The 24,037-nt window shown below is 48.6% G+C and overlaps 1 pseudogene across 1 annotated transcript; it reads left to right on the forward strand.

The window, feature by feature from the left end:
* Positions 1-22,168: 22,168 nt before the first annotated feature.
* On the forward strand, positions 22,169-23,734 carry LOC308266665 (elongation factor 1-alpha 1-like; annotated as a pseudogene). The gene has a single exon. The product of its transcript is annotated as an elongation factor 1-alpha 1-like (transcript).
* Positions 23,735-24,037: the final 303 nt, after the last annotated feature.

Consider the following 24,037-nt stretch of genomic DNA (forward strand, 5'->3'; position numbering starts at 1 on the left):
GTGAGAACTGCACGGTGGGTAAGAGGATGATAAGCCTTTTAAGTGACATCCAGTGTGGGGTTAGGGGGCGCTTTACAGGGCTTGCCTAGGGAAGGAAGCTCTCTAATGGTGACCTTGGGATCTATAAAAGGGAGAAACTGGTTCCAGGAAAGTCTGCACCCAAAGAGAAGGAAGAAGGTTGGCTTCCAGGTCCCAGGTGGGTTGCTGTCAGGCAGCACAGATGAGCCACTAGGAGAGTAGCTGACATCCCTGATGGTGGCACTGTGTCTTATTCAACTTTATATTCCTAGCACTTGCCCAGGATAGGTGTATGAGCAATGTCTGATAACTTGATGAACGGATACGCTATTGTGCTAATTAAAAACAAGTGATTTTTGTCCTTACTGCTGGAACAAGAAGAAGGAGAATGGAAACAGTGTGGCCTACATTTCTTGACTCCATGGACGTCCATGCACATTCTGTCTTGACGCTGGTAAAGCCTCCTGGAAGAATCTACAAGATGAGAAGGCTCCCTGGCTCGAGCACAGCCTCCTCCTATTGAATTCCTGCCACTTTCTTACAGCTCTGGCAAATCAAGCCAGTGTCTGGGATCTGTTATACCAGTCCCAAAGCTCTTAGTAAAGCTCTGCAGGCGGCGGCAGCTCTGGAATTTCCCACAGCCGCTCCCAGAACAATCGTTTAAACTTTTAGGACTTCAAATTTGATACAAAGCCTAATGGGAAGTTAGTTGCTGTTTATTAAATTTTGAAAATGACATAACTTACACAATTTTCTTAGGACAATGTTTCTAATCTTATCACTACTGAAATCCCCTTTTAAGATGATCTCTATCCCATGGAATCCCTGTTTTGAGTGATTTTGTTTGTGTTTATGTTTATTTTATTTATTTATTTATTTATTATTTTTGCGGTACTGAGGATGGAACCCAGGTGCATTCTACCTCCGAGCTACATCACCCCCAGACCTATTTTTTAATTCTTTATTTTAATTTTTTGTGTGGTACTGGGGGTGGAACCCAGGGGCTTTTCTACCTCTGGGCTATCTCCCAGACATCCTTTATTTGGAAACAGCGTCTTGCTAAGTTTCTGAAAACCTCACTCAGTAGCAGAGGCTGGCTTCGAACTTGTGCACCACCATACCCGGCTGTGATTGTGTTTATAATAATAAATACTAATGAATTTATCTTCCCAAGAGGAAATCAAGGAGTTTATTTTTTTCCTAACTGAAGTTTATCCTTGAGGCTGTATTCTGAAAAAACCGGCAACTACTTTTTAAGTTTTCTGAAAAACTGAAGATAACTGGAGGAGTTCTCATCCTCTGTCCACCTCAGCCCTCAGACACTTGTTATTACTTTCTTCAACCGCTAGGATTCTAAGTGTTCTAGGTGTGAAAATAGTGTTTGGGAGGTGCTAGGCAGAGAACATTGAATTAACAAAAGCCTGTGATTTGGGGTATGTCTTCAACTATCAATTTATCTTTCTAATGGTGACAGGTGCGCAACTGTGCTCAAGCTCTCCCTGCTTAGAGAACTAGCCTCAGCTGGGTTAAGAAAAAGATGAAACAAGACATGTAAGAATTATATTCTCTCTCTCTCTCTCTCTCTCTCTCTCTCTCTCTCTCTCTCTCTCGCTCGCTCTCTCTCCTAGGAATTGAACTCAGGAGCATTCTACCTCTAAGCTACACCTCCAGCCCTTTTTATTTTGACTAAGTTGCTGTGTATCTCATTAAGTTGACGAGGCTGGCCTCGAACTTACAACTTACATCCTTCTGGCTCAGCCTCCTTAGTTCAAAAACGGTCCTTTGGGATGCAGACTGAATTACCTGCCTCCTCTAAATGAATCTCTCTGCCATGGTTTTGCCCCCTTTGTGATGCAAAGTTGTCACTTGAGGACAGAGAAAAAATTCTTAAGAATATCATAAAATAATCAGTAACTTTTAATATTTTCTAAAAAAAAAAAAGGAGTTTTTTTTTTTTTTTTTTTTTTTTTTTACTTTCACACATTGCCACATCACTTTTGTGGGGAAAGATTCAAATAAATAGAAGCTTGGAAATCTGACCTTGGCCGCCTCAAGAATAGAGAGAATCTGGTACTTCGCAGTTTCCATTCAGGTCCTCAGTGTTCCAGGAAGCGGTTTGCTCAAGTTTCTCTCTCCATTTAGCTCCTCTGAATGCCCGGCTTCAGTGCCTGGGCATCACTGCCAAGGTTCCTGCTGGCACATTCAGCTGCCATTCAAGGAAACGGCCTCCACACCGCCTCGCACTTGGAAGTGTGTCTTACAACACAAAACAGGTGGAAGCACATTCTGCCTTTAGAGCTCTCCTGGCATGGCTTGCTACTTCTATTGCCCAACGCCAAGAATGACAAAAATCTTTTGTGTATGTTTGGGGGTGGAAAAGACCAGATATTACTGTGAACAGCAGTTAACTTGCTGTTCAGACAAGATACACAGGGCAGCTGTCATAACTCAGGCAGCAATAACCAATACTCGGCCCTGTTGCTAGGATGAACTGAGAGGTAATTTGAACAAATCATTTAAAAATTAGGTTCTTGTGATGCTGTTGGATCTACTACAGATGCTTAAGATAACTGAATATTTTTTGCTGGTATCCTAACAAGAAAGAACAAAGGTAAAATAATCATCTAGGGTTGTGTTTATACATCCATTTCCAGTTTTTTTTTTTTTTGTGGTACTGGGGTTCCTGGAAACCCTTCTACCTTCAGGCTATACTCACAAACCTATTCATGCCCAGCCATCCATTTCCATTTAAAAAATCGTATTTAGCCAGGCGTGGTAGCACATGCTTATAATCCCCGCGCTTGGGAGGCGGAGACAGGAGGATCGCGCAGGTTTGAAGCCAGCCGCACTGGCTTAAGAGACCCTGTTTCCAAATAAAAGTATAAAATAGGTCTGGGAGTGTAGCCCAGAGGTAGAAGGGTTTCCAGGAACCCCAGTACCATAAAAAAAAAATCTGATTTAAGTTATTAGTTATCTGTTGCAAAAACCTGAGCTGCCACAAGATTTGCAATCTGTAGCTACAGTCGAGACACGTTTACCTTTTTTTTTTTTAAGATTTAAAGAAGTTTATTAGAAAGATAGAAATACAGAGGATAGGTACAGCTCCATACTAGACTGGCATGGAGGGGTGACTCGAATGCGTACACCACCACGTTTACCTTTTTATATGTTGACTCTCATAATTTTACTTAAAATAATGAATTAGTCGACTTTACAATGTAATTATAAATCCTAATTTATTTATTTATTCTTTTTTTCTTTCTTTTTCTTTTCAGTATCAGGGGCATTCAACCTGAGCTACACCCCCTGCCCTATATTTTATTCTTTATTTTGGAACAGTGTCTCACTAAGTTATGGAGGGCCTCACTAAGTAGCTGAGGCTGTCTGCAAACCACAATCCTCCAGTCTCAGCCTCCCGAATACTGGGATTACAAGTGTATGCCACCACACCGGGCTTTTTTTGTGTGTGTGTGTGGGTCTGGAGATGGAACCCAGGGGCATTCGACCTCCGAGCTACCACCCCCTGCCCTATTTTTTATTTTTTATTTTGAAACCGGGTCTCACTGAGTTGCAGAGGGCCTCACTAAGAAGCTGAGGCTGTCCGTGAACCAAGATCCTCTGGTCTCAGCCGCCCCTCCCCCCCAATGCTGGGATTACAAACGTGGCCACCATACCCAGCTTCCGGGCTTTTATCTTTTATTCTTTTTTTTGTGGCAATTATTTATTTATTTATTTTTTGTAATCATACATCACAATGGAATACAAGACTTGAGAGGATATACAAGCACATATCACATAATAAGCCCTCATCCAATCCCCATCCCATTCCCTCCCCCTCCCTCGATCCCATGCTTAATTGGTGATTATCTTTAATATAATTGTTTACGCACCTCATGAGTTTTAAAGAGATTCCATCCTCCCCCTCCTCTCTCCTCTGACTGGTCACCTTAATTGCTTCTCAATAGGGCCCTTTCTACTACTCGACCTCCTCTTGTTACCCCTTTCCTCCTAGTTCTTGCTAATTAGGAGAAGCATCTGGATTTTATTTTCTGTGCTATTTCTCTGTGCATGCCGCATTGCAAGTTCTGATCCCACTCTTGATGGCCCCAGTAGTGGCCTGACCACCTGGAGGACTCTGATCCCGACCTTGCTGGCTCCAGCGCCAGTCTTGCCTCATGGGAGGCCCCTCAGCTGGCTCCTCTTCCGGCCTCAGAGGCCCCAGCACTGGCCTAGCCTCACGACAGGCTCCGATCCCGGCCTCACTGACCCTGGCACCAGCCTAACCCCTCGGCAGGCTCTTATCCTAGTCTCGCAAGTCCCAGCTCCATCCTTGCCTCACAGAAGTTTCTGATCCTGGCCTCGCTGGACCCGGCACCAGCCCTACCCCTCGGCAGGCTCTGATCCCGGCCTCGGAGGTCCCAGCACCGTTCTTGCCTCGTGGCAGGCTCCAATCCCAGCTTCGTTGGCCCCGGCACTGGCCTAACGCATCAGCTGGCGCCGATCCCTGCCTCAGAGGCCTCGGTAGCAGCCTTGCCTCACGGCATGCTCTGATCCCGGTCTTGCTGACCCCGGCACCAGCCTAACCCCTCAGCAGGCTCTGATTCAGGCCTCGGAAGCCCCAGCACCAGTCTTGCCTCACAGCAGGCTCCGATCCCAGCCTCGCTGTCCCCGGCACTGGCCTAACCCCTTGGCAGGCTCCGATCCCAGCCTCGCTGGCCCTGGCACCGCCCCAAACCTCGGCAGGCTCCGACCCGGCCTCGCCGGCCCCGGCACCGGCCTCACCCCTCGGCAGGCTCTGATCCAAGCACCCTCTTCACCCAGCAGGTTGTCCCACGTTCCCAAGGGTGCGTGGTAGTAATATTCTGCCTCTGAGGTAATTTCTTCAAAAGTTCCAGGGGTATTACATCAGATCTCTGCCTCCCCTGAGTACTTGCCACTGCCAATGCGACTGCCTCCACCATTTCAAATCTTTCCCAAGCCCTTTTCCCATACCACATAATGTCCAGTGTTCCTAAGCATGCGCGACAGTAGCATTCGACCTTTTGGGTAATTTCTTCAGAGGATCAGGGTGGGTTGGATCAGATGTCTGCCTCTCCCAAATCCAAGTCTCCACCGCCATCTCGGCCACTGCTTCTGCCACCGCCTTCCTCCTAGGTCTCCGCTAGACTCTCTCCTTACAGGTGATGTCCAGGATTCTTAAAGATGTAGAGAAGCAGCAGTCCTCCTTCGCGGGGAATTTTTCCAAAAGTTCCAGTTCAGATGGATATGTTTTGTCTGCATCTCCAGTATTCTAGCTGCCACCGCGGCCATCTTAGCCCCTCTCAAATATTTTTCTTTTTTCGTTTCCCTCCCTCCCTTTAAAAAAAAAAAAAATAAGAGAAGAGAGAATTGTGGTTTGGGGAGCATGTGGGATCAGGCACTCGGTAGGGATGAAATTTTTTTTCCGGGTGGGAGGGGGGTCTCCTAAGGGTGCCCCGCCCATATGCGCCCACCCGCCTGGGGTTGGGGCCTTGTGGCCAGGACCTCCTCTGGGGCCGTCTGGGTTGGGGGTTGTCTAAGGGTGCCCCGCCCGTGCCCACCCACCCGCCCGGGGTCGGGGCCAAGTGGCCCGGACCTCCGGGGCCTTCCGGGTGGGGGGGGACACCTAAGGGTGCCCCTCCTGTGCCCACCCACCCTCCCGGGGTCAGGGTCATGTGGCCCAGACCTCCTTATCTTTTATTCTGAAACAGGGTTTTACAAGTCGCAGAGGACCTCACCAAGTAGCTGAGGCTGGCCACAAACCTGCGATCCTCCTGTCTTAGCGTTCCAAGATTACAAGCGTGTGCCACCATGCTCAGCTATAAATTCTAATTTTTGAACTTGCCAGTTGTTTGTTAGCTAAAGTCTTTAACTCATGTTTAATTTTTAGTCTTGGCATGTGTGTGTACATACACATGAACTTTTTAATTTTTCATGTAGAGAAAATATGCTATTAGTATTCAAATGGTAGTTATTTACACTGAAGTAAGTTTTCACTTCAGTAGGAGATTAAAATGTGATTAATTGAAATAAATTATTCCTGGAAAGTAAATTCTCAACAGTTACATGAATCTCAGAATTCTTGGATCTTATTAACATGTGTTAATTTAAAAAAATAATTCTGCTACTTTTATTTATTTTTTGTCCTGGAAGTGGCACCATGGAGCGTTCTCCCTCTGAGCTTTACCCCCAGTCCTTTTTATTTTTATTTTGAGATAGGGTTGCATTAAATGCTGAGGGTGGCCTCAAACCTGCAATCCTCCAGTCTCAGCCTCCCAAGTATTAGGATTAAAGGCATGTCCCACCACATCCAGCCAAGTTTTACTATTTTGTTTTGAACATATCCAGACCTGAATTAAGAGATACAATTGTCCCCATTCTAGAATTAGTATACCATGGACATTATTGACATAGTTAATGATCCCATGTCACCAGCAAAGCATACAATTAAAGCTGACTTTGGCTTATGCTAACTCACATTTTAATTTGGTTATTGGATTACTGCTGAAAAGCTGGACGCAGCACCACAGCCTCTGGCTTGCCCTGTCTCTCTGTGCTGGCCATTACCTTGGCTTATCTACTGTGCCTCTTCTAGTTTCTCTTTCATAATTGCCTCCACCTTACTGAGTCAAAGCTCAACCTGGCCTCTGCTGTTGTACTGGCCAATCTGGTCTGCCCTGCCGAGCAGCTGCCACTCACCTGGGCCAGGCTTCTCTGTCATTTCTGGTGCCCAGACAAGCCCGGTTGCCTCTGCCAGTCCTGCCATTTACTTACTAATTGATTCCTAGACTGCCGCATTGCTGTCTTTTCTTCCTCCTCCTCCTCCTCTTCCTCCCCTCCTCCATTTCCTCCCCCTCCCCCTCCTCCTCCATTTCCTCCCCTCCCCCTCCTCCTCCATTTCCTCCCCCCTCCCCCTCCTCCTCCATTTCTTCCCTCTCCTCCCCCTCCTCCTCCCCCTCCTCTTCCTCCTCTTCCTCCCCCTCCTCCTCCCCCTTCTCTTCCTCCTCCTCCTCTTTGTCCTCCTTTTCCTTCTCCTTTTTCTTCTTTTTTGTGGTACTGGGGATTGAATAGAGGGGCATTCTACCTCAAAGCTATACTCACATATCCGTTTATTTTTCATTATTTTAAATCCAGTTGGGAGTGGTGGCGCACGAATTTGAAACAGGGTCTTACTAAGTTGCTGAGGCTGGCTTTGAACCTATGATCCGCTTGTCTCAGGCTCCCAAGTGCTAGCATTATAGGTGTGAACCACTTTTGCCCTGACATTTTTCTTTTGCTGGGGCCCAAATCAGTAGTAAACTTGATTTCCATTTCTCCTTACAGTTCTTGGCAGCGGACACTTGCATTAGTCCACATATTGATGAAGCTGAACCATGAGTTGGACTCTTGGCTCCATCGCACGACCTTGGCCCTTCCTGTCATGCTCTGGAGATGGCACTGACACCTGTTCTCACTGGGATTCCAACATGGGCTTTCTCTTCTGCACTCTTTCTTAGAGAATCCCCCCCTCTTGCTGCCTTGGGGTGGGGAGCATCCTTCCATTTATGCTTTAGATTTTAACAGCAACAGAGATGCCTCCTGCCTTGTGTTTCCTTCTTGTTACCGCCTCTGAGCCAGGCCAGCTCAGCAGGTTCCCAGCCTGGCCCAGATTTGCTGGATGCTCTTGTTGCCACCTGCTTACCTACCCTCCACAACTGCAGCACTTTTGGACAGGGTGACAGTGTAGCTTCTGCTCACAATGTCTAGGGCTTCAAGGCAAAACAAACACACAAAATCGACCAGCAGCAACAACAAAACACCTACGGATCAGAGTAGACATGGCTAAAAACAAGAGGGGAAAACGAAACTGTGAAAAAAGAGAACTGAGAAAGGAAATGAGTTGAGGGAATCTAAGTGGAATTATTAGTAGGAGTGAGTGAGAATAAATAGGAGTGAGATGAAAGACTGGGCGGGGAGTGATATAAGAAAGAGCGTTTAAAGAAGCTGCGCTTGACCACGATGTCCTGCATCCTGAGAGCCCTGAACAGTAAGATCCCTCAGCCATTTTGTGAGGCTCTCAGCAACCTAATGACACCCTGTTTCAAAACAAAATTAAAAAATAAATAAATAAAAAGGGCTGGGGTGCAGCTTCGAGGTAGGGAGCCTCTGGATTTAATCCCCAGTAGCACAAACTAACACACACACACACACACACACACACAATACCCTACAGACATGCACTTTACAGACATAATTTAACAACACATCTATTTAATGGTTAAATGTCCTAGAAGAACTAATAAACTAATAAGAATAAATTTAAGAAAGGAATTTCTTTAATTTCTTAAATATGATTTCTGTGGTCCATGGGGGGCGGTAAGGTTGAGAAGTAGACCAGAGAAAGAAGCCTATAACTTTAATGAGTTTTACATAATTTTATTATATCCTCAAGAGATGATATAATTTGTTTCTATGGTTATAAAAATACTGTGGAGCAATGAGTTAAAAATTATGTGGTGAGGATGGTTTTCCACAAAGGTACAGTGCTTCTTTCTGTAATAAGACAATATAGGGCAAGTCCCTCCCTGGTAATTTATTAGGATTTTTTCCTCCATGAATAAAAGAGGGGGAAGAAGTTGTTCAAAGGCAAATCATTTTCATAATCTACGTTTCTTGTAAATTTTTATATTTTTTTCAAATAGTATTGGTGAAAAGAGTTACTTGGATAATCATCAAGATTTATTTTCATAGCCTTAGCATCTGTGTTGTCTACGCCCTCGATCATCCTTTGAATTTACTTCAAAGTAGTCAGGCGTGGTGGCGCACGCTTGTAATCCCAGCGTTTGGGAGGCTGAGACAGGAGGATCGTGGCTTAGCAGCCAGCCTCAGTACTTAGCGAGGGCCTTTGCACGTCAGTGAGACCCTGTTTCAAAATAAAGAATAAAATATAGGGATGGGAGGGAGGGGGAGGGAATGGGATGGGGCTGGATGAGGGCTAACTGGATGATGTGAGCTTGTATATCCTCTCAAGTCTTGTACTCCAGTGTGATATATGATTACAATGCACCAATAAAAATAAATAAAAATAAAATAAATAAAATAATTTATCATTATCCCCCCCAAAAATAAAAAAAATAAAAAATAAAAGGAATTAAAAAAAATGTATAGGGCTGGGGGTGTAGCTCGGAGGTAGAACCCCCCTGGGTTCAATCCCCAGTACTGCAAAAACAAAACAAACAAACAAAAAACCCTTCCAGGCAAATGGTGGTTTAAAGGGGATTTCTTGTAGTCTCTTTTGAAATTAGAGACAGTAGTTGAGACTTCTGTGGAAGGATGAGTGGTGGCACGTCCTGTATTGCTGTAAAGCTTCCAAGATTTTATATAAAGACGACAATACGGATCATGGTAACGGGGCTTGAACCTGGGGGCATTCAACCTCTGAGCTATGCCTCAGCCCTTTTTATTTTCTTCTTTTGAAATAGGGTCTCATGAAGTTGCTAAGGATCGCATTAAAATGCAGAGGCTAGCCTCAAACCTGCTGTTCTCCTGTCTCAGCCTCCCAAATACTGGGTATACAGGCATGTGCCACGATGCCTGGTGGAATACTATATTTTTAATTACATTCAACTATTTTCCAGACTGCTAATAGTGTCTCTAGATAGACTGCTAACTGTATCTCTAGGGAGTAACTTAAGAATACTGTTCTAAAAATGATTATTCATATACCATGCACATTCCTTATTAAATTATTATAATAAAAACTCAACTTACACAGCAAGTAAATTTCTACTAAAGTATATGACCTAAAACATTTTCTGATCTTTATAATTTTTATAAATTTCACAAATCAAAGAAAATTAGCAACAAAAGCATCCTGTCCAACTGATTTATTTTAGAGAAGAGAAAATTGAGGCCTTGGTAAAACTAAATTAACTTCCAAAGGCAGAAGAGTCAGGACCAGACCCCGGGACCTCTATCCCAGCACAAGCTCGGTCCCTCCAATCTCATAGCCGCTTAGCCAAGCATCACTGGCCTTCGCAACAAGTACAACAGCTTGGGGCAGATTATTTACGTGGCTCAGACCACCTTTAAAAAATGTGCTTCTTTTTAAATCAGTTTCTCCATGATAAACAACTGAGATTCAATCATAGTTATAAAAAAATTGTCTGCAATCCTTCATTCTCTTTACTAGATAGTAAATTTTTGTGTGGCCAAGTCGTCCAGCGAATAAAGCAAAAGTAGGGAAAATTGAGCTTCCGGCCAAAATCAAAACAAACGAATGTAGTAAAATGGATAAAAATTAAAAGTAGCTGGGCCTAGTGGTGCAAGTTTGTAATCCCAGTACTTGGGAGGCTGAGACAGGAGGAGCACAGGTTTTCCGGCATCTTCAGCTACTAAGTGAGGCCCTTTGCAAATCAGTGAGAACTTGTCTCAAAATAAAGAATGAAAAATAAGGCTGGGGTGTAACTCAAAGGTAGAATGCCCCTAGGTTCCACCCCCAGTACCACAATAAATAAATAAATAAATAAATAAATAAATAAATAACAAAAAAGTTAAAACATTCATGTGTATATATTTTGTTTAGGAACAAACAAATTCTGCCAAACTATAAATCATGTGTGGAATGATAAACACTAAATTAATGATAGCACTGTCTCTAAGGTGGGATGTTGGAGATAGGGGTCAGGAGAAAAGATAGGAGATTTCATCTGAATCTTAAATATTTTAAAAGTTTTAAAAATGTTGTTAAGTGAAGAGCTCTGGGAAATATGACAAATATTGATTTTACTTGGCTGGGTAATGAGTATCTAAATGTTCACTGAGTAATTCTGTAAGCTTTTTGGTATTCTTGGATCATGCCATGATTAATATTGCAAAATAAGCAAATATTCTGGGATCGTGCCAAGATTATAATGCAAATAAGCAAATAATGGTGGGTTCAAGTTGCAATAGGAGAGAACCACATATTTGCAAAAATACATTAGACATTTAAAAACATAAATAAAATTTTTATTTAAAATGTTTATTGACCTAATTCTCTTTGTGGTTGGAGAATATTATAAACGTAGTCCATTTAAAACTATGTAGCCCCAACGCAAGCTGGTGTCCTATGGGGTCTAGCCACTGCACAGAATCTCACTGAAAACAGACAAACAAATGTCTGATCCCAGAACTTTTGGAGATAACGAAGCCTCTTTAGATGACATGGCTGCTGCCGTTTGACTCCCACACTCTGGAAATACCCTGTTTTTGTGACAGCCAGGAAGGAGTGTGGTCCACCTGAGGCCATATGATTTGGCTACAGCTTTACAGTTGCAAGCGGATTTATCTTCTCTTGGTAGGATGGTAGCTGGAATTAACTCCCTCTCTCGCTGATCCGCCCATCAGATCTTAATCTTTGTGCAGAGAACTCTATGAATTATACAATTAAATAGCCGGGCGTGGTGGCGCACGCTTGTAATCCCTGCGCTTGGGAGGCGGAGACAGGAGGATCGCACAGGTTCGAAGCCAGCCTCGCTAGCTTAAGAGACCCTCTTTCCAAAAATAAAATAGGTCAGACCCCTGGAGAAACCAGACCCAGTAAGACGCTGGGTTCTGGGCGGGGGTCGCGGGCTGGGCACGCCAGATGGGGCCCGGGTCGCGGGACTCTGGGCCCCTGCCGAACTGCGCATAGCACGCCAGACCCCTGGAGAAACCAGACCCAGTAAGACGCTGGGTTCTGGGCGGGGGTCGCGGGCTGGGCACGCCAGATGGGGCCCGGGTCGCGGGACTCTGGGCCCCAGGCAGAACTGCGAGTAGCACGCCAGATCCCTGGAGAAACCAGGCCCAGTAAGACGCTGGGTTCTGGGCAGGGGTCGCGCGCGGCGCACAAAAGCTGGGGCCTGGGTGGCGGGACCCTGGGCCCCGGGCCGAACTGCGCGTAGCACGCCAGACCCCTGGAGAAACCAGGCCCAGTAAGACGCTGGGTTCTGGGCGGGGGTCGCGGGCGGGGCACACCTAATGGGGCCCGGGTCGCGGGACTCTGGGCCCCAGCCGAACTGCGCGTAGCACGCCAGACCCCTGGAGAAACCAGGCCCAGTAAGACGCTGGGTTCTGGGCAGGGGTCGCGGGCGGGGCACGCCAGATGGGGCCCAGGTCGTGGGACTCTGGGCCCCAGGCCGAACTGCGAGTAGCATGCCAGACCCCTGGAGAAACAAGGCCCAGTAAGATGCTGGGTTCTGGGCGGGGTCGAGCACAGGGCACGCCAGCTGGGGCCTGGATCGCGGGACTCTGGGTCCCAGCCGAACTGCGAGTAGCACGCCAGACCCCTGGAGAAACCGGGCCCAGAACAGAAAAAGATAAAGAAAAATATCGGAGAGGTGGTAAGAAAGCCGTTATGGATGCCAGGACACTGGAGATGCAGACGAAACTTATCTAAATGCACTGGAACTTATGGAAAAATTCGCCGTGAAAGAGGACTGCTATTTCTCTATATTGTTAAGAATCTCAGACATCACATATAAGGAGAGAGTTTAGCGGAGACCAAGGAGAAATGCGGTGTTGAAAGAGTTCTTCGCGATGGTGGTAGAGACTTGTATTCAGGAGAAGCAGAAACCGGATCTTACCAACTTTATTTTTTTGGAGAAATTACACCAAATGTCGAATGCTACCATCACGCATGCTTAGGAACACTGGACAACATTCAGAGTGGAAAAAGAGCCTGGGAAGGATTTGAAACGGTGGAGGCAGTGGCAATGCCAGTGGCCAATATTCGGGGGAGGCAGAGATCTGATACATTACAACTGGATCCTTTGAAATACTAACCACAGAGACAGTGATCGGAACCTGCTGAGGGGTTAGGCGGGCGCCGGGGCCAGTGGCCGACATCGGAGCTTGCTGTGAGGCAAGGCCACTACTGAGGCCTCCGTGGCCGGGATTGGAACCTGCAGAGGGGTTAGACTGATGCTGGGGCCAGCGAGGCCGGCATTGGAGCCTGCTTGATGAAAGGCTTGTGCTAGGGCCTCCGAGGTCGGGTCCGGAACTTGCTGAGGGGTTAGGCCGGTGCTGGGGTCAGTGAGGCCGGCATCGGAGCCTGCCGTGAAGCAAAGCCGGTACTGGGGCCTCCGAGGCCAGGATAAGAGCCTGCCGAGGGGTTAGGCCGGTGCTGGGGCCTCCGAGGCCAGGATAAGAGCCTGCTGAGGGGTTAGGCCGGTGCTGGGGCCAGGGAGGCCGGCATCGGAGCCTGCCTTGAGGCATGACCAGTGCTGGGGCCTCCGAGGCCAGGATCGGAGCATGCCGAGGGGTTAGGCCGCTGCTGGGGCCAGCGAGGCCGGCATCGGAGCCTGCCTTGAGGCAAGGCCGGTACTGGGGCCTCCGAGGCCAGGACAAGAGCCTGCTGAGGGGTTAGGCCGGTGCTGGGGCCAGCAAGGCCGGCATCGGAGCCTGCCTTGAGGCATGACCAGTGCTGGGGCCTCTGAGGCCGGGATCGGAGCCTGCCGAGGGGTTAGGCCGCTGCTGGGGCCAGCGAGGCCGGCATCGGAGCCTGCCTTGAGGCAAGGCCGGTACTGGGGCCTCTGAGGCCGGGATCGGAGCCTGCCGAGGGGTTAGGCCGCTGCTGGGGCCAGTGAGGCCGGCATCGGAGCCTGCCGTGAGGCAAGGCCGGTGCTGGGGCCTCCGAGGCCAGGATAAGAGCCTGCTGAGGGGTTAGGCCGGTGCTGGGGCCAGCGAGGCCGGCATTGGAGCCTGCCTTGAGGCATGACCAGTGCTGGGGCCTCCGAGGCCAGGATCGGAGCATGCCGAGGGGTTAGGCCGCTGCTGGGGCCAGCGAGGCCGGCATCGGAGCCTGCCTTGAGGCAGGGCCGGTACTGGGGCCTCCGAGGCCAGGACAAGAGCCTGCCGAGGGGTTAGGCCGGTGCTGGGGCCAGCGAGGCCGGCATCGGAGCCTGCCTTGAGGCAAGGCCGGTACTGGGGCCTCTGAGGCCGGGATCGGAGCCTGCCGAGGGGTTAGGCCGCTGCTGGGGCCAGTGAGGCCGGCATCGGAGCCTGCCGTGAGGCAAGGCCGGTACTGGGGCCTCCGAGGCCAGGATAAGAGCCTGCTGAGGGGTTAGGCCGGTGCTGGGGCCAGCGAGGCCGGCATCGGAGCCTGCCGTGAGGCAAGGCCGGTACTGGGGCCTCCGAGGCCAGGATAAGAGCTTGCCGAGGGGTTAGGCCGGTGCTGGGGCCAACGAGGCCGGCAGCGGAGCCTGCCGTGAGGCATGACCAGTGCTGGGGCCTCCGAGGCCGGGATCGGAGCATGCCGAGGGGTTAGGCCGGTGCTGGGGCCAGCGAGGCCGGCATCGGAGCCTGCCTTGAGGCAAGGCCGGTACTGGGGCCTCCGAGGCCAGGATAAGAGCCTGCCAAGGGGCTAGGCCGGTGCTGGGGCCAGCGAGGCCGGCATCGGAGCCTGCCTTGAGGCAAGGCCGGTACTGGGGCCTCCGAGGCTGGGATCGGAGCCTGCCGAGGGGTTAGGCCGCTGCTGGGGCCAGTGAGGCCGGCATCGGAGCCTGCCGTGAGGCAAGGCCGGTGCTGGGGTCTCCGAGGCCAGGATAAGAGCCTGCTGAGGGGTTAGGCCGGTGCTGGGGCCAGCGAGGCCGGCATCGGAGCCTGCCTTGAGGCATGACCAGTGCTGGGGCCTCCGAGGCCAGGATCGGAGCATGCCGAGTGGTTAGGCCGGTGCTGGGGCCAGCGAGGCCGGCATCGGAGCCTGCCTTGAGGCAAGGCCGGTACTGGGGCCTCCGAGGCCAGGACAAGAGCCTGCCGAGGGGTTAGGCCGGTGCTGGGGCCAGCGAGGCCGGCATCGGAGCCTGCCTTGAGGCAAGGCCGGTACTGGGGCCTCTGAGGCCGGCATCGGAGCCTGCCGAGGGGTTAGGCCGCTGCTGGGGCCAGTGAGGCCGGCATCGGAGCCTGCCGTGAGGCAAGGCCGGTACTGGGGCCTCCGAGGCCAGGATAAGAGCCTGCTGAGGGGTTAGGCCGGTGCTGGGGCCAGCGAGGCCGGCATCGGAGCCTGCTGTGAGGCAAGGCCGGTACTGGGGCCTCCGAGGCCAGGATAAGAGCTTGCCGAGGGGTTAGGCCGGTGCTGGGGCCAACGAGGCCGGCAGCGGAGCCTGCCGTGAGGCATGACCAGTGCTGGGGCCTCCGAGGCCGGGATCGGAGCATGCCGAGGGGTTAGGCCGGTGCTGGGGCCAGCGAGGCCGGCATCGGAGCCTGCCTTGAGGCAAGGCCGGTACTGGGGCCTCCGAGGCCAGGATAAGAGCCTGCCAAGGGGCTAGGCCGGTGCTGGGGCCAGCGAGGCCGGCATCGGAGCCTGCCTTGAGGCATGACCAGGGCTGGGGCCTCCGAGGTCGGGATCGGAGCCTGCCGAGGGGTTAGGCCGGTGCTGGGGCCAGCGAGACCGGCATCGGAGCCCGCCGTGAGGCAAGGCCGGTACTGGGGCCTCCGAGGCCAGGATAAGAGCCTGCCGAGGGGTTAGGCCAGTGCTGGGGCCAGTGAGGCCGGCATCGGAGCCTGCCTTGAGGCAAGGCCGGTACTGGGGCCTCCGAGGCCGGGATCGGAGCATGCCGAGGGGTTAGGCCGGTGCTGGGGCCAGCGAGGCCGGCATCGGAGCCTGCCGTGAGGCAAGGCTGGTACTGGGGCCTCCGAGGCCAGGATAAGCGCCTGCCAAGGGGTTAGGCCGGTGCTGGGGCCAGCAAGGCCGGCATCGGAGCCTGCCTTGAGGCATGACCAGTGCTGGGGCCTCCGAGGCCGGGATCGGAGCCTGCCGAGGGGTTAGGCCGCTGCTGGGGCCAGCGAGGCCGGCATCGGAGCCTGCCGTGAGGCAAGGCCGGTACTGGGGCCTCCGAGGCCAGGACAAGAGCCTGCCGAGGGGTTAGGCCGGTGCTGGGGCCAGCGAGGCCGGCATCGGAGCCTGCCGTGAGGCAAGGCCGGTACTGGGGCCTCTGAGGCCGGGATCGGAGCCTGCCGAGGGGTTAGGCCGCTGCTGGGGCCAGTGAGGCCGGCATCGGAGCCTGCCGTGAGGCAAGGCCGGTACTGGGGCCTCGAGGCCAGGATAAGAGCCTGCCGAGGGGTTAGGCCAGTGCTGGGGCCAACGAGGCCGGCAGCGGAGCCTGCCGTGAGGCATGACCAGTGCTGGGGCCTCCGAGGCCGGGATCGGAGCGTGCCGAGGGGTTAGGCCGGTGCTGGGGCCAGCGAGGCCGGCATCAGAGCCTGCCGTGAGGCAAGGCCGGTACTGGGGCCTCTGAGGCCAGGATAAGAGCCTGTCAAGGGGTTAGGCTGGTGCTGGGGCCAGTGAGGCCGGCATCGGAGCCTGCCGTGAGGCATTACCAGTGTTGGGGCCTCCGAGGCCAGGATTGGAATCCTGCCAAGGGGTTAGACCGGTGCAGGGGCCAATGGCCAGCTTCGGAGCCTGGCGTGAGGCAAGTTCACTCCTGTGGCCTCCAAGGTCGGGACCAAAGCCAGCTTAGGGGTTTGACCGGTTCAGGGGCCAGCGAGACCAGAACTGGGTCCTCCCATGAGGCAAGGCCGCTGCGTGAGCCAGCGAGGTCTGGATCAGTCCACTGAGTAGCCAGGCCACTACTGGGACCATCAAGAGTGGGATTGGTACTTGCAACGCAGCATGCACAGAGAAACATCGCAGAAAATATAAATCAGATGCTTCTCTTAATCAGCAATAACTAGGAGGAAAAGGGCAACAGGAAGAGGTTGAGCTATAGAAAGGGCCCTATAGTGAAGCAACTAAAGTGACCAATCAGAGGGTATGTAATACTGGAGGACGGAGCCTCTTTAAAATGCAGGAGGTACATAAACAAATGTATCAAAGTAAATCACCAAAGAAGTGTGGGATGGAGGGAGGGGGAGGGAATGGGATGGGGGCTGGAGGAGGGCTAATTGGATGATGTGTGCTTGTATATCCTCTCAAGTCTTGTACTCCAATGTGATTGATATATGACTACAATGCACCAATTTAAAAAATAAATTAAAAAAAAAATGAAAAAAAAATAAATAAAATAGGTCTGGGAGTGTAGTCTGGAGGTAGAAGGGTTTCCAGGAATCCCAGTACCACCAAAAAAAAAAAAAAAAAAAATATATATATATATATATATATATATATATATATATATATAAACAAATAATTATCCAACCTTATAACCCAAGATCCTATATGACATCTTCCTCTTCTTCTACCCAAATATATTTAAAAGCTTGTATTCTTTAACTGGGGACAGTTTTTTTTTCCTGACAATTCCAGTTTCTCACTTAGAGTTCTATCATCCATACCAAATTCTATGTTTAGTTACTCTAGTAATAGTTTATAGAATCAGAAATATCGTCTATAACTTCACTTTTATTTGAATTCAAATTCTTTTCATCTGATTTCACACTCATTAGTTTTCCTGAGGAGATCTGGAGTCAGTTTTATGGTCAACATTAATTTACAGTAAATAGTAGCTCAAGTTTTTCATTGTATTAATATTTAAGGGGCAAGTAAAACAAATCATTTGTGTTGTTTCTAGAATTAATTTTCTCTGATAAAATGATTCAGAACTAAAGTAGATTAAAAAAGTAATAACTTTCATCCCAAAATTATCTACTAGACCTAGCAAATGAAAGGGGTACAACAGAAAAAAAAAAGAGAGGTAAAAACAGGGTGGGGATTACATAAAGAACCAAGAGCATAAAAGAAAGTGATGGGTTTGGAGAGGAGGAATCAACTTATCAAATTAAGAGAAATCAGGATAAAAAATTTGTCCCAACAAACTGCAAATATAATGGTATGCAGAAATATATAAATTGAGGCTATGTTTCTAAATTATGGTTCTTTTCAGTGATTAGATCTGTGTGATTCCAGGACGAATCAGCTTTAAAGACGCCTAACTCAGATCTGCATCTTTGTGGGGAAATCCTTTTTCTTCTGTGAAATTGCTCTTACTAGGCACAAGGACTTTTATAGATGACATTTCTTGCCGCCAGGATATAGTTTTCTACAAAGGGAGAACATACTAGATTTGTCTCACGGTAGCTATCCTTGTTTTTTTTTTTTTTCCATTATTTTATTCTAGGCCTCTGGAAATGGTAGCTATGAACATAGTCAATGTGTACAAGTGAAAAAATTGTTTCTGATTAAAAAACTGGCATAGGAAATGATGGGCTGGTAAGAAATAAACAAAGATTTCCTCTCCTCTCCTTGGCAAATCAAACAGCCAATTGTCGAAGAACACAAGAAAATATTGCATACTCGAGCAAGAACTGCTTCTAAATAAAATGTCCGGCATGTAAGTGATGCATCGGTTCCTAATTAAGCATCTGTAAATAAAGCTTTGCTCTTCATGTCTTCTTGTTGTTGGAAACTTCCATCAGACTCTGAGTAGTGCAAGGCGGTGGAGACACCCAATGGCCATTGTGGGTCACTGCGGCAGCTGCATTGCGGGCACTCCCTGCGCTTCCTGTTTTCCATGTATCCATTTCCTCTTGAAAATATGACCTTAAGTATGTCTACATCGAAATTTTAAAATGCAATCATAAGCACAAAGTCCACAAAGTCCACAAATTTAGGCCTAACCTAGGCCTTATCCTAAAATGAAAGTGTTTTTGAATATGCAACATTTTAAATATAAAGGAAAAATATTCAATCCTGCCTGCCTAATTTAGTTTTAAAAATTATAGTATCTTTAAAACACAAAGTTAAATTTATTTTTGAGGTATAATTTTGATTTATAATATTAACATTGGAAACTTGAAATTGAAACTTAAAACTTAAAAAAATCTTAGTAAGATCCTGTTTCAAAATAAAGAATAAAATAGGGATGGGGATATAGTTCAGAGGTAGAATGCCCCTGCGTTCAATCCCCAGTACCACCACCACCACAACAACAACAAAATAAAGTAAAACCCCACAAGCCCAAACAAATAAAACCCAAATACTGAAACTGACAACAAATAAAATATATTTGCATTTCAAAATGTAAGGACTATGTGTAATGTTGAAATTGAGTTGGGAGCCGGGCGTGGTGGCGCATGCTTGTAATCCCCGTGATTGGGAGGCAGAGACAGGAGAATAGCGCAGGTTCAAAGCTAGCCGCGTGCACTGGCTTAGGAGATCCTGTTTCCAAATTTTTAAAAAAATGTAAAAATAGGTCTGGGAATGTAGCCCGGAGGTAGAAGGGCTTCCAGGAACCCCAGTACCACCAAAAAAAAAAAAAAAAAAAAAAAAAAAAAAAAAAAAAAAGAAAGAAAGAAAGAAAGAAAGAAAAAGAAAAGAAAAAAGAAAAAGAAAAAGAAATTGAGTTGGGGGTTGCAAAGGAGGCAAAATCCAGCACAGGAATGTGATACAAGCCCTTACTAAATTGTCTGTCACTTCCTGTAGAGGTCTGAGTACAGATGTTGGGGAGTCTCGCTGCAGAGAGGAAGTGAGAATATTTATGGAGCCAGGGTCCTGGGGTGGGCCAGCAAGGCGGGAGGATAATGGTCCTCTCCAACATCTGGAGCCTGCCCCATGGCATCTCCCCTTCCGGCTTCCAGGGTTCTGCCTCCTATCCCAGCTGGGGGGAGGGAGAGGAACCTGATCTATTTCCTGGTCTTTTGGTAATATTGGTTGGCAACCAAGTTAATAACTATTTCCTGCTGTCAGAGGGGAGGTCGTTATAGGGGCCTCTTGGCCAGGAGAGGTCGGGTCATTCAGAAGTGGGCACGTGGGAGTATGGCTGCAGCAGGAGGTGATTGAAGGTTACCCTGGACAGCTCAGTAATGTACGTTAGAATGAACTTTAGCAGACAAGGGGTTATCAAAAAGAAAAGGCAAGTCATGATAATGGGTCCCAGGAGGGGAAGGAGCCCAGCAGCTACTGGCCCTAGGAACCCTTCCAGATATGAGGTAGGCTGTTGAGATTGTGTTTTTAGATCTTCACTTAACCTGGTCAGAGTTTGGACCTTTTCATCCACTAGACCAGATTCATTAATATAACAGCAGCATTTTTCCCCAAGAAAGAGACAAATACCACCCTTTTCAGCAGTGAGTAAATCCAAAGCTCGTCTAATTTGGAGGGCTATCCTAGCAAGGGAGGTAATTTGTTTCTGACGGGAGGCCACAGAGGAGGTTGTAGATTCAAGAGCCACTTGAAGTCGCCTCTACTTGGGTTAGGCAATATGGGTCAGTCTGGTCAAATGGAAAACGTGCTATTGGGTCAGGAGCATCAGTAACAGATTTTAGAGAGTTTAATACTTATCGCTGTCTGGCATCCAGAGAGAGAGAGAGAGTGACAGACAGACAGACAGACAGACAGAGAGGGAGAGAGAGAGAGAGAGAGAGAGAGAGAGAGAGAGAGAGAGAGAGAGAGAAACACTGTGCTGATCCCACCTTGTGGTCGGTCCAACGTTTTGCAGAGGGGGGCAAATAGGTCCCCTGTGTGGTGAATTTCCAAACAAACAAACAGGTGGACCTGATGAAATAAAAGCATTAAAGAGAATTATGACGCTGGGCATGGTGGTGCACAACTGTAATCCCAGCATTCGGGAGGCTGAGACTGGAGGATCGTGGTTCGCAGACAACCTCAGCTACTTAGTGAGGCCCCCCACAACTTAGTGAGACCCTGTTTCAAAAATAAAGAATAATAAACCAGACATGGTGGCGCACACTTGTAATCCCCACACTTGGGAGGTGGAGACAGGAGGATAGCGCAGGTTCGAAGCCAGCCAAGCTGGTTTAAGAGACCCTGTTTCCAAATAAAAATGTAAAATAGGTCTGGGAGTGTAGCCCAGTGGTAGAAGGGCTTCCAGGAACCCCAGTACCAACAAAATAAATAAATAAATAAATAAATAAATAAATAAATAAATAAAATAGGGCTGAGGGTGTAGCTCAGAGGTAGAATGCCCCTAAAGTCTATCCCCAGTACCGGAGAGAGAGGGAGAGGGAGAGGGAGAGGGAGAGGGAGAGGGAGAGGGAGAGAGAGAGAGAGAGAGAGAGAGAGAGAGAGAGAGAGAGAATTATGCAGAGAAAAATGGAGCTTAGTGGGCCCCAACACTGTACAAGAGACTTTGTCATGAGACTGTTGTAATGGAGCCCTTTTTAGCCAAGTAAGATGATGCCAGTTAGGGTCCTCCAGCAGTCTGGCCGCAGTAGGTGTGGTGAGGATCACTGTAAAGAGCCCAATCCACCATGGTTGGAAATGTTTGCACTGAAGCGACTTGAGGAGGACTTGGTCTCCCAGCCTAAGGTCCTTGGCGGCCAGAGGTGAAGCCGCTTTTTTGGTCGCAGGTTGGGGAAGATGTCGGTCAGCATGTTCCTGAAGGAAGTGCCTGAGAAGAGACAAGGGGGATAGGAAAACAAGGGAGGGGAATCCAAAGGGAGAGAGTGATTAAGCAAAAAGGGTGACCATACAGCAATCAAAGGGGCTGGTGAAGGTGGGCTTCCAGGGGTGGCCTGTGCAGGCCAGAGCCAGTGGTAGGAGTTCAGGCCATGACACCTGCAGTTCCAGAGGAGTTTTGTTAGATGATTTTTAAGAATTCCATTCATTTTTTTCTACCTTTCTTGATGACTGTGGCCTGTGCCACCTATTAAGTAACCTTAGAAATAAAAGCAGGTCCATTATCAAACTGTAAGGAAGTAGGGAGTCCAAACCGAGGGATGGTGTCTGAGCATAGAGCATTGGCCACCATGCTGGCCCTCTCGTCCTTTGAGGGAAAAGTCTCAGGTGTCAACCATGGTAAGAAGATATTTTAATTTTTTGTGAGAGGGCATATGAGTGAAATAATTTTGTCAGTCCTGTCCTGGCAAATGTCCTCTCATTTGGTGGGTAGGAAAAGAGGGGCATAGGCCTCTCTGGGGAGAAATGGTGGCACAAGTAGAAGAGGAAGCACTGACTTTGCTAATTAGCTGTTGCAGGAAAGGAGAATAAAACAAGGGGTTTAGGAAATGTTTAAGCACTGTAGGCCCAGTGTTTAGGGAATTATATATTAGGTTAATGACTGCTTCAGCCTGAGCCTTGGGCAGGGCAATTTTGTTCTGTGTCATAAGCCATCCATCCTCCGTGCAGATGCCCCAAGTTTGGTTAAAAAGTCTCTATCAAAAAAGAGGTGTAGAGCTTTTTCGCAACGGGTTTGCCGCCAGAACACAGGTGTCGTGAAAACCACTGCTAAAAGCCAAAATGGGAAAGGAAAAGACTCCCATCAGCATCGTTGTCACTGGACACGTAGATTCCGGCAAGTCCACCACGACTGGCCATCTCATCTACAAATGTGGTGGGATCGACAAAAGAACCATTGAGAAGTTCGAAAAGGAGGCTGCCGAGATGGGAAAGGGCTCTTTCAAGTATGCCTGGGTCTTGGATAAATTGAAAGCTGAGCGTGAGCGTGGTATCACCATTGACATCTCCTTGTGGAAATTTGAGACCAGCAAGTATTTTGTGACTATCATCGATGCCCCCGGACACAGAGACTTTATCAAAAACATGATTACAGGCACATCTCAGGCTGACTGTGCTGTCCTGAATGTTGCTGCTGGTGTTGGTGAATTTGAAGCTGGTATCTCCAAGAATGGACAGACCCGTGAGCATGCCCTTCTGGCTTACACACTGGGTGTGAAACAACTGATTGTTGGCGTTAACAAAATGGATTCCACTGAGCCACCTTACAGCCAGAAGAGATACGAGGAAATCGTTAAGGCAGTCAGCACCTACATTAAGAAAATTGGCTACAACCCTGACACAGTAGCATTTGTGCCAATTTCTGGTTGGAATGGTGACAACGTGCTGGAGCCAAGTGCTAACATGCCCTGGTTCAAAGGATGGAAAGTCACCCGTAGAGATGGCAGCGCCAGTGGAACCACACTGCTTGAAGCTTTAGATTGCGTCCTGCCACCAACTCGCCCAACTGACAAGCCTCTGCGGCTGCCCCTCCAGGATGTCTACAAAATTGGAGGTATTGGTCCTGGCCCTGTGGGCAGAGTGGAGACTGGTGTTCTCAAGCCTGGCATGGTGGTCACCTTTGCTCCAGTCAACGTCACAACTGAAGTGAGGTCTGTTGAAATGCACCATGAAGCTCTGAGTGAAGCTCTTCCTGGAGACAATGTGGGCTTCAATGTCAAGAACGTGTCTGTGAAAGATGTTCATCGTGGCAATGTGGCTGGTGACAGCAAAAATGACCCACCAATGGAGGCAGCTGATTTCACTGCTTAGTTGATCATCCTGAACCATCCAGGCCACATCAGTGCTGGCTATGCTCCTGTACTGGATTGTCACACAGCTCACATTGCTTGCAAGTGTGCTGAGCTGAAAGAGAAGATTGACCGCCGTTCTGGTAAGAAGCTGGAAGATGGCCCTAAATTTTTGAAGTCCGGCGATGCTGCCATTGTTGATATGGTTCCAGGGAAGCCTATGTGTGTTGAGAGCTTCTCCAACTATCCTCCTCTGGGTCGTTTTGCTGTTCATGATATGAGACAGACAGTTGTTGTGGGCGTCATCAAAGCAGTGGACAAGAAGGCCGCTGGAGCTGGCAAGGTCACCAAGTCTGCCCAGAAAGCTCAGAAGGCTGAATGAATATTACCCCTAATATTACCCCGTCTTAATCAGTGGTGGAAGAATGGTCTCAGAACTGTTTGTCTCAATTGGCCATTTAAGTTTAATAGTAAAAGACTGGTTAATGATAACAATGCATCGTAAAACCTTCAGAAGGAAAGGAAAATGTTTTGTGGACCATTTGTTTTGTGTGTGTGACAGTTTTAAGTTATTAGTTTTTAAAATCAGTACTTTTTAATGGAAACACCTTGACCAAAAATCTGTCACAATTTTGAGACCAATTAAAACAAAAGTTTAATGAGAAAAAAAAGAGGTGTAGAGCAGGAAGAGATAATCAGGAATGGATGGATAACCATAAGGTTTTCCAAATGGCAAAAAAGGGGACCTGTAGTGCGTGGGCAAGTGGTCTTATCATCAATCCCCTGTACTGAGATTGGAGAAGGAAAACTGGGACCCAAAAAGGATGGACGTACTGGGTAGGTAGCTTCCATGTCAACCGAA

This window comes from Muscardinus avellanarius (genome assembly GCF_963383645.1).
Source record: "Muscardinus avellanarius genome assembly, chromosome: 9".
Classification (NCBI taxonomy): Eukaryota; Metazoa; Chordata; class Mammalia; order Rodentia; family Gliridae; genus Muscardinus; species Muscardinus avellanarius.